Source organism: Ovis aries, chromosome 14 (genome assembly GCF_016772045.2).
Source record: "Ovis aries strain OAR_USU_Benz2616 breed Rambouillet chromosome 14, ARS-UI_Ramb_v3.0, whole genome shotgun sequence".
NCBI lineage: Eukaryota > Metazoa > Chordata > Mammalia > Artiodactyla > Bovidae > Ovis > Ovis aries.
Window position 1 is genome coordinate 6,068,305 of NC_056067.1, and position 13,900 is coordinate 6,082,204.

Here is a 13,900-nt window from a genome sequence, read left to right on the forward strand (position 1 = left end):
CAGCACAGAAGTAAGTGAATTTGGGGCCACCACAGAAACAAGTTCCCAGGGACACGACTGATATATCTGGATCCTGCCACGCCAGACGCCACTATCACCACTGGACTTCTCAAAACAGGAGCTAAGCCCTGGTTCTGGCATGTTCTTAATTTGGGTTGAATTGAGTCTCCTGTCACTTATGAGCAAGACTCCTGATGCCGTCTCTATTTAGGATGCCCCAGGCTGCTTCCAAATAACTGAAAACATGTTAGGAAATTCTCAAAAATATATATAAAAGCTTATAATAATGAGTTCATTAGAATTTAAAATAGGAATGTATGAGTGGGATACGGATGTCATTAAAGCCAAAGAGAGTAATAGGGCAGAGCAGCTGATTAGAATTAGGACTCATTCACGTCGAGGTGATGGACACAATTCACTAGAGCTTGACTGTCCAGGACGGGAGCCCTGAGTCACACATGCCAGCAATGCGCCTGAGATCCGGCTGGTCCAGGGGAAACACGCTGTTCAAGTATACAGTAAGGATTCTAGAATCAGAACCCTCAACGCAAACCAAAGTAGGCAAAGTCTCTCATTAATTGCTTTTATACTGATGACATGTCAAAGCTGAAAATATTTGGGAAACAGGAGGTTAAAAAGTACTATTAAAATTAATCTCACCTGTTTCTTCTTTACTTTTCACTTGTTATACTCTGGGTGCTGGGTAATTTAAAAGTACGTCTATGGCTTACATTCTGCTGCTAAGGGACCTTGTTGCATGACAGTCATAACTATTGCAAGGTTCTGCTTTATGGTGAACAGAAAACCCCAGTCCCTGAGCCTCTCACCCTGGTTTTCCTTATCTTAAACTAACGTGCTTGATCCTAGGGGATTAAAAAAAAAGTGAATCAAAACCATTATTTGCAGTCCAGCCCCTCAGCTATTTGAAGCAGCTCCAAGATTTTCCCCACAACTTCTCTCTTCTGGACCAAGCACCCACATCCTCCAACCACTTTTCACATAAGCTAACTTCTTCACTTTCCTATGGAACCTTCTAGTTCCCCTTAAAATAAGGTGTTCAGGGTTCTCCCTGACTCACCTGCTGTCGCCCAAGCGCGGACACTCTCTTCTCCTTGTAGGAGACACCAGCTTTCTATTAACCTGGGCCCAGTGTCGTTTACATCTTTGGAAATGGAGGCATCTACCAATGATTCTCAAAGGCTAATCCTCAGGCCAGCAGAGTCAGCACCGCTTGAGAAACTACTCTGAAATGAGAACTCTCTGGCTTCACCCAAGACCTCCTGAGTCACAGACTCTGGGGCTGGGACCCAACAAGTGGTACTTTCGGAGCCTTCCCCAGGATTCTCAGGCACACGTGCGTGTGAGGAGGGCTCCTCCCCAAGGCCTTCTTGCGCCCCTGTCTTTTGGCCAGGCTTCCCCTGGACGGTGGGGTGTTCAGCCATCAGGCAGCAGCGCGCCTTGCGCGTCCCGTGCACCGATTGTGGCGCTGTCCGCAACGCAGAAGCTGCCACTTCTCACTGCCTTGTGTCAACTGCACACGGAACAGTTCTGCTTCCGTCTTCATCCAGAGCTCTGACCTGAACGTTGAGTGACACAGACTCCAAATCAGGACCACGCTTCCCTGTATGCCGTGGGCCTTGCTGTTGCCTGGACCTCTGAGATGCTCTCAAAGCCCATCTCCCTCGCTCTGCGACTGCTTTTCCTGGCTACTCCAACAGGGCCTGTATCTCCACTGACCTGTCATCTCTTCCCAGAAAACCAGGTTTAGGGCTCGTCACCTGAACCCCTGTGCTGACAGCCATCAGTGTTTGATTAATGATTCCCTTCTTCTGCGAAACACTGGTCCCTGAGTGGGGTGATTCTGCTCCAGGAGAACGTTTGGTGATGTCTAGATACATCTTTTGGAGAAGGAAATGGCAACCCACTCTAGTATTCTTGCCTGGAGAATCCCATGGACGGAGGAGCTTGGTGGGCTACAGTCCACAGGTCGCAAAGAGTCAGACACGACTGAGCGACTTCACTTTCACTTAGACACATCTTTGGGGGGCTTCCCAGGTGGTGTTGGTGGTAAGAACCCACCTGCCAACGCAGGAGATAAAAGAGACATGGGTTTGATCCCTGGGTTGGGACGATCCCCTGAAGGGGGGCATAGCAACCCACTCCAGTATTCTTGCTTGGAGAACCCCATGGACAGAGAAGCCTGGAGGGCTACAGTCCACAGGGTCCCAAAGGGTTGGACATGACTGGGCAGCATGGCACAGCACAGCAGAGCATGCCATCTAGTAGGTCAAAGTCAAGGGTGCTGTTAGACATTTCAGAGGCCCAGGGCAGACTCCCCCGACAAAGAATGATTTGGCTCCAAATGTCAACAGCGCTGAGGTTGATAAACCTGCCCCAGATTGCAAAATCATGTCCCTTTGGTCACCGGTTTTATTTCTAGCCCTAACAGAAAGCATAGCCTAAAGGAGATGCCGAGTAAATGTTCGTTGAAAGAATAAGTGACATCTCCCTTACTAGGAGGAAACAGGAAAACCAGTCAAGATCACCTGTAGGTTTATAACTTCCTGTTTTAGGAAAGAACTTGCCTGGGGAATAATATGGTTTAGGACACGGAAACTGTGTTTAATGAATAAACTAGTTTTGTAATTAGCATACCCATGGCTAACTAATACACGAGCTTCTAAGATACCAACAAAGTACTAAGAATTTTGGGGTTTCTAAGGTGGCCAAGCACCTTTTTACATCTTATTGCCCCCCTTATTTGGTGAGTAGCATGATGTTTACTAGCGGTTTCCTTGGTGGCTCAGATGGTAAAGCGTCTGCCTGCAATGCCGGAGACCCGGGTTTGATCCCTGGGTTGGGAAGATCCCCTGGAGGAGGAAATGGCAACCCACTCCAGTATCCTTGTCGGGGAAATTCCATGGATGGAGGAGCCTGGTGGGCTACAGTCCATGGATGGGGTTGTAAACAGTCAGACACGACTGAGTGACTTCACTTTCACTTTTCATGATGTTTATTAACTGAGTGAACTCAGGCAACTGAATCTCTCCAGGCATCAGTTTCCTCAAAGCGGGTATACAGATGTTCCCCAAAGCGGGTGTCCAGATGCCGGCGGTTGCCGGAGCCCGGTGATGGATGGCGGGGGTGAAGTCAGATGGTGTTTGTAAGGGACTCGGCGCAGTGCGCTGCTTGGCCTAGAGTAATTACCTTGCTGCAGGAGTTACTGTTTTCTCTTTCAGTTCTTACAGCTATCACGCAGGGCCAGTAGTAAGTCTTCGTATAAATAGATGACGGCTTCGGCTGAATCTCCATCCCATCGGGCCAGCTGGCTGAAATTGTATCCATTTTTCGTCCATGAAGAGATCTTACTAGTGACCGTGACGGATCCAAAGAGATTTCTGTCATCAACAAAGAAGCCTTTCTGGACAGCTCCTAAAATACTGAAAAGGGTGTTTTTCAAACCGTCTGGCGTGAGGACCCACACTGGCGCACAAAAGCGCAGACGTCCTTTTCAGAGGTTTCCCGTGGAAGGGCTCCTGGAGGAGCACGGGCGCCCATGTGAAGCGACGGTGTCTGAGCTCTCGCGGGCAGCCTGCACGCACGGATGGGGGAGTCCTACCCTGGGGTGAGGCCCGGGGGCTCAGTGGGGCGCCCTCCCGGGGCGGTATTTCCACCCATGCTCGCCCGGTCAAGCCCACGTGGACCGTGGGCCTGGTCTGCGGGAAGAAGGGCCCTGGCTGAGCGTCTCCCAGAGCGCGGCGAGGCCTGGGAGCCAGTGAGTCATTCAGCCTTGGCACAGAGTCCCCGGGGCTCCTGGGGAAACAAACAGACCTTGTTGAAAGGAAACCCTCCGGTGTCGGAGGGGCTCCCAGTCGCCTCTTGCAGGAGGCCTGTAACCGCCCCAGGCCCTCTCCTCCTCTTGGCCTGGAGAAACTACAGTGACCCGGGGGCAGGGTGGCTGTTTGGAGTTCAGGCCTTTCTTGTCAGCCTGGAACAAAGACCCTGCCCCCGGCTGGAAATTTCCTGGGGCCTCATCAGGGGTGCCGGCTTCTGACTCAAATTTTAGCCGACTCGAGCTGCCTGGGGAAACCAGGGTCAGACTGGATGCCCAGATTCCAGTCATTTCACTTTCTCCACCTGGGGGGTTGTCAGACTTCTCCCTAATATCAGAAGTGCTCTCACTTTGGGGGCTCGCTTTGGTGACGTTTGTTCTTTGTTGGAGGAATTTCTCTTATGAACACACAGCTTCATGCTGCAGTGTTACCAGGAGTTTTATCTTTTCTTGGCGGCTGTTGTGAGAATTTCTTACGGGCAGACACCCAGTCTCAGGAGAGAAGAATATTCAAAACGGTGGGCTAGGGGATTGTAGGAACTGATTTTTCTGGGCCTGAATGTGAGCAGGCAGATGAAGACAGGGAGGGACTTGTGTGTTACTCCAGAGAGGGCTGGAAGAGGAAGTGAGTGTGGGACTAAAGCTGGCGGGGCCACTGGCCGTCTGCTGCCATGATGCCCCCACTTCCTGTGACCACTGCCCTCAGAAGGCTTCCGATGAGGGGATGTGTTGGGGAAATCCCTTTTAAACATGGGCCTCTTGTTCAAGCTGCTGAGGGAGGTATTGGAAGCCACATGCGGGCACTTGTGGGCTCAGGTGTGTTTGTTTAGTTGCTCAGTCGTGTCTGACTCTTTGCGACCCCGTGGACTGTATGTAGCCCGCCAGGCTCCTCCGTCCATGGGATTTTCCAGGAAAGAATACTGGAGTGGGTTGCCATGCCCTCCTCCAGGGGATCTTCCCAACCCAGGGATCAAACCCAGATCTCCTGCATTGCAGGGAGATTCTTTACTGTCTGAGCCGCCAGGGAAGCCGGGGGAAATATGAGGCTATTGAGGGAATTCACAGCAAAGGTGAGGGCGCCCCTGGATTCTTGGCTATCTGTGGAGTTCGGGTTTGGGAATCAGTTTGGGACTGATTCACGCTAACTTCTTAGGTGCGGGAGCTGTGGATAACATCTGAGTTCCGTCCCTGAGGTCCCTCTGCGAGCCTGCACGGATGTGGCCACTGCTTGGGGCTTGGGCACTGTGTGCTGATGCCCACTCTGATTGAGGGTACTGGGTGGTCTGCAAGGAGGAGGCCTTGCACTCAGTGCGAGGCATGATCTGGCTCCTCAGCTCTCGGAGTGGGGCAAGTGAACTGGGATGTGGGTGGCAGGCCCGTTTGAGTCTTCCACTTGTTAACCCACACAGAGGACGCAGCCCCTGTTGGCCGCCGCCAGGAAACTACAACTTGTCAGAACTTCAGGCAAAGGCACAAGGTTCCAGCTCACTGGGACCCAATTTGCGGAACAGTGTGGGAGTTGTAGGGAGCTGTGCTGGGCCCTGGAGAGACCTGGCAGATGCTGAGCGGGACTCCTCTCTGCAGAGCTCAAGAGCTGGCTGGCTCATCACCCAAATGGGCTCCGGGGAGTGCAGCTGATGAGGGCGCCCACGGTGCTGGGAGGTACTCCGCTCTGCCCCCCCCCCACCCCCCGGGGCCTGGCCCCCTGCCAGCTCCGTGTGGAGGGGAGGGCCAGGCGGGGAGTCCACACGTGGGGAACTCTTGCAAAAGACCCAGCAGTGCTTTTGGAAGATGTCCCGCTGTCACAAGCTGCGGAGGCTTCGGGGGGCTGGGGTGGTGGTGAGATGGAAGCTGGGGTCCGCCCCAGTGTTTTTTTTTTTTTTTTCCTGCCCCGCCCTCACTCCTGGCGGTGGGGGAGAGAGGTGCGTGTAAACCATGTAATCTGAAACAGGTCTCGGAGCTGCTCTGCCTGCCGGGGCTGGGAGGATATTCAGAGCCTCCCTCAGGCCAAGCAAGGGCTGTCTGCCTTGGAACCCAGACACATTCCAGAAAGAAATGAGGGGTCTGCGTGTGCACAGTCAAAGTGTGTGTGTGTTTAAACAGTGTGTGTCTACGTTCAGCGTGTGTGTATTTGAGTGCGTGCTTACGTGCTCAGTCACTTCAGTCGTGTCTGATTCTTTGCAACCCCATGGACTGTAGCCCACCAGGCTCCTCTGTCCATGGAATTCTCCAGGCAAGAATACTGGAATGGGTTGCCATTTCCTTCTCCAGGGGATCTTCCCGACCCAGGGATCGAACCTGCATTTCCTGTGGGTCCTGCCTTGGCAGGTGGATTCATCTCCACTGAGCCACCTGAGAAGCCTGTTTTGAGTGCAGACCTATTTAATAAGTGTGTGGGAGGCCGTGCAAGGCCAGCGTTCTGGGTGGACACATGGGTAGTGAGTGTGCCTCTGTGTGTGTGTGTGTGTGTGTGTGTGTGTGGCCAGTGTGTCCATGTGGCCATGCACACTATCATGTGTGTCCTCTGAGTGCGTGTGCACTGAGCCACATGATCTGCGGTGCCTTTTGGGGGCCCATGTCCTGTGTGTGCACGGACTGAGAGAGTGTTGGTCCACAAGCCCCGAATGCATCCGCCACCCCAGTTGGTGTGTCGTTTGTGCACCCAGTGAGTGTGTGAAGCTGGCGTGCCTGCATCCTTTGTGTGACCACTGTGTGCGTGTCTAATATGCGTGTCCCTGTGGGTGAATGAATGAGAGAGAAAGCACAGGATTGTAGTGGTGAGTGTATGAGTGCCAGTCCCAGCCTACCCAGAGCCAGCTCAAGATGTCAGAATGTAGCATGGCATGAAGGGCCTGCCGGCTCACAAGCACCACCCCCCCCACACACACACACCCCTGTGTCAGCCCCCTCTCCAGCCTGGTAACCCCCCACCCCTCCCCCACCACTCATCACCCGCAGCTCCCTGCACAGGCCAGGAGCTCCAGCCTCTGACCTTGGCCTGTGCTGGTCCCTCTCCTGGAATGCCTCTCCCCACTCCCACCTTTCTGACCCATCTGGATCAGATTCCGCCCAAGTGTTCACACATCAGTGAAACCTCCTGGAGTTGGCCCTTAGAACCGACCACTTCCTACTCTGTCTCCTGGGAGCGGCGAGAGTCTAGTCAAGGCTATGGTTTTCCAGAAGTCATGTATGGATGTGAGAGTTGAGAAAGAAAGCTGAGTGCCAAAGAGCTGATGCTTTTGAGCTGTGGTGTTGGAGAAGACTCTTGAGAGTCCTCTGGACTGCAAGAAGGTCCAACCAACCCTCCTAAAGGAGATCAGTCCTGAATATTCATTAAAAAGGACTGATGCTGAAGCTGAAACTCCAATACTCTGGCCACCTGATGCGAAGAACTGACTCATTGGAAAAGACCCTGATGCTGGGGAAAGATTGAAGGCGGGAGGAAAAGGGGACGACAGAGGATAAAATGGTTGGATGGCATCACTGACTCAATGGGCATGAGTTTGAGTAAGCTCCGGGAGCTGGTGATGGACAGGGAGGCCTGGGGTGCTGCAGTTCATGGGGTCGCAAAGAGTCAGACACGACTGAGCGACTGAACTGAACTGAACTGAACTGTCTCCCAAACAGGAGTGCAAACATCCCCCACCCTCCTCTCTAACATTTGAGGTGCTTACTCGCCTCCATGACTATTTTCCGAGATGGCGACTGCTAGGGCGACGAAGACAGCACTGCCCTCAGCTCTTTCAGCATTTTACAGCCCAGGCCATCGACTAAACATGGTCTCATCCTCACAGCAGCCTGGTTAGAATGGGGTCTGTATCCTCACTTTAGAGATGGAGGTCTCCAGAGACTCTTAAGTATCGAAGCAAGAAGTGATCCCTGGATCTGACTTCAGGGCCCAGGCATCGTGTCGTTACGCCATTCCTGGGGCAGGACTCACTCTTCTGATTGATTTTTTCCAAGAAGCATTTGAGTGCTTCCAATACACCAAGTGCTCTAAGCACTCAGAAATACTGCCCCAAATCGTCTTCACAGAGCTTGGATTCTAGTTCTGGTCCATCCCAGAAGGCTGGGGGGATGGTGTGTGTATGCGTGTGCATGGGTGTATGAGTGTGTTTGAGCTATAAGCAGGAAAGTCTCAGAATCCAAGATGATCACACAAGGATGCTACCTGCAAGATTAGTTGCGTAAACACCAAGCGGAGGGGATGAGACACAGACCATCAGAACAAGAACAGTGGTAGGCAGATAATGGCCCCCAAAGACGTCTTGCTCCCCAGAATCTGTGCTTGTTAGATTATACAGCAAAGGGCAATTAAAGTTGCGGGTGGAATTAAGGTTGTTAATTAGCTGATGTTAAGATAGGGAGAGCACCCTGGATTATAAGGGTGGGTCCCCCGTAATCACCTGTGTTCTTAAAAGTGCAAGGGAAGGCAAAAGAGGGACGAGGTGCACTGATGGAAGAAGGACTCAGCGCGCCACTCCTGGCTGGCACTTGGGGAGCTTCGAGCAGCTGGAAAAGCCAAGACCCAGCTTCTCTCCTAGTACTCCCAGGAGGAACGCAGCCCTGCCAACACCTTGTCAGTAGCCTAACGAAACTCTTGAAGCAAACTCTGGCCTCCAGAGCTGTTACAGACAAGATGTGAGTTGCTTTGAGCCCCTACGTTCTGGGTGAACTGTTAGGGCAGTCACAGGAAATGGACAGTGGAGCCAAGTTCTCAGGTCCTTAAATGGGATCTGCATGGCAGCTTAAGGGGTTAAAGGCATGACAAAGGGTAGAGGAGGTTGGCCAAGAGGTACCAATGTGCCAGTTCCAACTGGATACCCCCAAGGTGATGGTCACCACCCAGTGTCTGGTTGATGGTGACAATGGTCAGTGACAGGAGCATTTCACCAAGCCATGAACCCCTATTTAAGGGACGTGCATGGGCTATTATTCCTGCTGCTAACTTCAGAATAAAAGGGAGACCTACCAGGGACCAATGCCGCCACCTCCCATGCAACGTGAACTTGACCCCAAACCAAGGCTTCTGGAAGTGCTGTAGGCAAAACTCTGATGATGGTGAAGGTCAGATCCTGTCCCACGAGAAGGTCATCCTGACTCCAGATAGACGCACTCTACTTGGACAGCGTCCTCGCTGTCCAAGAGCCATGGCCACTCAGCGTCGGCTGCATCAATAGCAATAAAATGAATAATTACACGTTTCCCATTTATACTCATTGTTGGAGGCCAAGAGGAAGATCCGCAAATAGGGCTGCTACCGCGGAAGCGCGCGAGGGACAAGTGGACCCAGGCGGAGTGACAACTCGGGGTGGGCTCTGCGACCGCAATTAGCGCCCTGCATAAACAGCACTCCAGGGCCCTGTCTGGGAGCTTGTGGTCCTCCATCTGAAATAGACAACTCTTTTACGCAGGGAGGCATGGGGCACACTATTTCCAAGTCAATTTAATAGTCTAGTCTGCAAACAATCCTCTCTCTCCGTGTTCCAGGCGCTCCCCTTCTCTCCCCTTCTTGGCTCCGAGCCGGGTCCCCTCTCCGCAGCTGTGCTCACTTGAATGGTAAATCAAGCACCCTAAAAACCTGGCGGGTGGAAGGCTTTTCAGCATCGCCTGGGGCCCTGTTTATCCCAGGGTGGCAGAGTTTGGCTCATTTCTTCTTTCTCCTGTAGAGACGCCCGGGATCCTGTTTGCCCTTTCCTCTGAAGGGCTGATGCTGAAGCTGAAGCTCCGATACTTCGGCCACCTGATACAAAGAGTCAACTCATTGGAAAAAGACCCTGATGCTGGGAAAGACTGAGGACAGGAGGAAGAGGGGGCGGCGGAGGATGAGATGCTTGGAAGGCATCACTGACTCTGTGGACCCAAGTTTGAACAAATTCCGGGAGACAGTAAAGGACAGGGAGGCCTGGTGTGCTGCAGTCATGCAGGTCACCAAGAGTCAGATACGAGTTAGTGACCGAACAACAGCTGCCCCTTTTTCCGTGTTGCAAATACAAGGGGTTAAGAGAGCCTTGTGCTCTGTACAGTGAGGGTGTTTCTGCCCGGAGTTAAGAGGCTCTAGGATATCTCTACTCAGACCTTCCTGAGTTTTCTCACGCTTGCAAGGGGTCTGCCAGGTATATTTCTCTCTTTCTCCCCCCGGAATCCTGGCGGACGCTACCATTTTGTCATCCGACTGGACTCTGGGTAAAGCCATTCTGCTCGGGGCTGAAGAAATTCCAATTACTAGGCTTTAGAAACTGAAATACTTTATACTTTTTTTAGCAACCTATTCTTTCCCCCCTCCCCCTCCCCGATCTGGCTGTTGGGAAGGAAATGGCCAAAAATGGTCCTGAAGACATGTTAACTGGATTTAAAAAAAAGAGCGCCGACTGTAGGAATATGGCAGGGACATGGGTTCCCTGCTCTGCCCCCACTTCTCTCTGTAGTTTGGGGTTATGTGCATTTTCTTTATAAAGATTATGAAACTTTGAAAACAAAGTCCTGAATTTTGACTGATTGTTAGCAACCCAAAGGAGTTTTCTGTAGCATCAAATGCCACATAGAGGATGGTAAAGATGGTACTTGTGACAATTAAATATGTCCTGGAACAGTGTTGAATGTCTCCAGCGTGGGGGGTAGGCAGCACACTCTTCTCTTCAACAAGTGCATTTTTAGAGCAATTCTACATGTTTGAGGTTTCAGCTCAGAGAGGCAAAATGTCTTGTCTGAGACCAAGCAGGCCTCCAGGGTCTGGGTTCTGTCTCAGATCTCAGGCCCCTTCCACAGCTCTGCGGCCACCCTACGGATTGTTTCAGAAAATTCCAGGCGGCCTGAGCGGGGATGGGCCATTCTGGGTTGTGTGTGCTGGGCACAGCAGAGGAGAGCCTCTTTCTCAGAGGGTTTCTAGATCTGGCTGCAAACAAGAACAACACAGTCTCTGTTTTGAAGAAGCACACAGCTTTAAAAAAAAAAAAAAAAAAAAGTAGGGACACATCTGATTCATCAGGATGACTCATACCTGGGCTTACTTCGCCTCCACTCGGGGCCTGTCCCGGCTTGTGAAGGGCTATGGCGACTAGGAGAGAGAAAACTCCCCTCTCCGCCCATTTGGGTGCAGAGAAGGCTCAGCGTGGCCATCGAGATAACTTTATTAGGAACGTGGAATCAGGTTGCAGAAAATCCAGGCGTGCGGCGTTTGGAAGGTCCTTAGAAGTTTCCAAACCGGTCCTGGCCAGCTCCCTGAGCCATCCGAGAATAGCTCAGGAACCTGGGAGCAGTGGCCAGCCCCCCAGGGGAGCAGAGGAAGGCATTCAGTAGTTGCTGAGCAGGGCCATGGCTGGAGGGGAGACGTGTCCTCAGGAGGGAACACCTTAAGCTGCCTCTACAGACAACCCCCTGTCACCACTTTGGTTGCACCAGGCCTCTGGGAAGCCCCAGCGTGGCCCTCTATTATCTGTTGATAGATGACTTTGTAATTGCACTCACGTGGTTTTCCTGAGGACAAGAGGGGGCAATCTTCTTGCTTCGAGGGGCTCACGTTTCTCAGTGCACAGTGAATCCGCCACCCGGCTCGCTGAGTGACGGGGTTGACAGAGGAGCGGGTGAATTTCCACCAGCCCCATTAGGGGGTCTTTGTGCCCCTCGAGCAGACAGTTGCCCAAATTTCACCCATTAGAGAAAAGAATGGGCTAATTAAGCCTGCCAGCCTAATTCTGCGCTTTCTAATTTTGCCCTTTAAATGCATCATAATTATCAGATGCAAAATACATTTTCAAATGCAGAGCCACTGATGGGTGTATTTTTAAATGTGCAGGGCTAAGATGGGAGTGTGCACAGAGGCAGGCTATATTTTTAACTTGCATTGGGGCAGGAGAAGGCCACTGCCTCGCTGGTTCCTGCCGCTGTATTTGGAATGGAAACAGCACTTACTCAATGTATCACCATAAGGGGGGCTATTGTATTCCTGTTCCTGGCGATGCTGCTGGCTGACACGCCCCTCAGGACACACTGGGACAAGGGCGGGGTGTGGTCACAGCCCTGGCACTCCTGGCTTCACACTCTAGATGGTGGTACAAACCTCCTTGGAGTCAGGGCTGGTCTTAGAGTCAGGGTTGGTAGACCCAAATGGGACCTCACGATGCAGTCCCCTCCTTATCATGTGGAAGGTTTCCAGTAGATTTTCTTTGTTATTGACAAGAGCAGGTATCCATGGCCTTTGGTTATTGGAGCTCTGGGGGGAACTGTTTTTCCTTCTCTCCAACTGATCCTCAAAAGCATGATTCTATTCAGAGCATATGTTGAAAACATTCCATTATAAATAATTACATACCATATTACATTTAAAAGGTAACTGTATTCTGTTCAGCGGATGCAATCTATCTGACCTGCACACCATAAATCAGTACAACATCGTGTATTTCAGGGGGTCCAGTGAAAAAACACAACCACAGCAGCACATTAGCTTGGAATTGCTCCGTCTTCTTGTGTCGGCGGCCCCATTTTGTGAAGAGCTTCCTCTAAAGATGGGGAAACTGAGGCTCAGGAGGGGAAGGCATGGCACGTGGGGGAGACACATGGTAGAGACAACTGCTTGGGAATCTTCCCCTGCCCCCGTCAGGACAGGGAACACTGCAGGCCCTCCAGGGGGCCTGCTGACCCTTGACACTGAGGGCTCATTTCCGGGGGGTCTCAGCATCTCACTGGAGAGCCATGGCTGTGAGAACAGCAACTTCCCTGCAGGGTTCTGCAAACAGGGTTCTGGAAGCTACTGGGTCCTGTCTGGCTGTCCTTTCTAATTTAGGCACGAGGAAACAGACGGTGTGAATGTCCATGGAAGGGTCATTCATAATCGTCAAAAGGTGGACACAACCCGTATGCCTATCAGCTGGTGAGCCGACACACTCACTTATATAACGTCCACATGAAGGAATATTATTCAGCCATGAAAAAAGAAGGACCAATGTAAGCTATGATGTGGATGAATTGTGAAAACATTGTGTTAAATGAAGGGAGTCGCATTTTCAATGACTGCATTTATATACTGTAAAATGTCCAGAATCGGCAAATTCATGGTGGTGGTGGTTTAGTGGCTAAGTCTTTTCTGACTTTTGGGGCCCCATGGACTGTAGGCCACCAGGCTCCTCTGTCCACGGGATTTCCCAGGTAAGAATCCTGGTGTGGGGTGCCATTTCCTTCTCCAGGGCAAATTCACAGAGAGAGAGAGAACAGGCTAGTGATTCTGGGGCTGGGCGTGGAGGGAAGGGGAAGGGGAAGTGACTGCTTTCAGGTATGGAACTTCTTCTGAGGGATGACGAAGACTTTCTAAACCAGTTAGTGGTGACAGTTATACATCCTTGAGAATATACTAGAAGCCAGTGAGTTGCACATTTTAAAAGATTTGCACATTTTATGAATTGTATCTCTATAAAGAGTAGTGGGTCACGTTATAAAATTAAAACAAAAGACTGATTATCTCTGTATTTTCCCTCAGAAACAGAGTCTCAGTTTCCATACTGACTTGGTGGTTTCCGAGGTCCTTTCTGAGCACTGTCCGTGGGCCCGCCACTGGGATGTCCACTTGAGGTGAGAGCACACAAGAGCGGAGACGACGGTCTATCCTGAGAAAGGCAAGGGCCTTGCTGGGGCCACTGACGCCAGCGCACAAAAATCAATCGGAGCAGAAATGTGTTGGCCCCTGGAGCCAGATGACCTGGGTTCAAATCCTGCTCGTGTCACTTGGAGCTGTGTGATGCCAGGCAGATTACTTAACCCCTCTGGGCTTGAAAGACCTCAACTGTAAAACGGAGATACCAACAGCACCTACTTTGAGGAATCTTTGTGGAGATTAAACAATGAACTATTATTTGCAAAGAACTGGAAAGGGGCCTTGTACTTCATTTTTTATTAAAGAACATAATTTTGAAATTGTTTTAGGTTCCTTTTGCCTGTACAATCACTAAACCCACAAACTTAGCAACATTAAAACAACACAGACTTCTTATCTTCCATATCTAGAGTCCAGAAGTTCAAAGTGGGTCTCAGTGGGACAGGGGTGGGGGGCTAAAATCAAAGTGCTGGCCGGGCTGT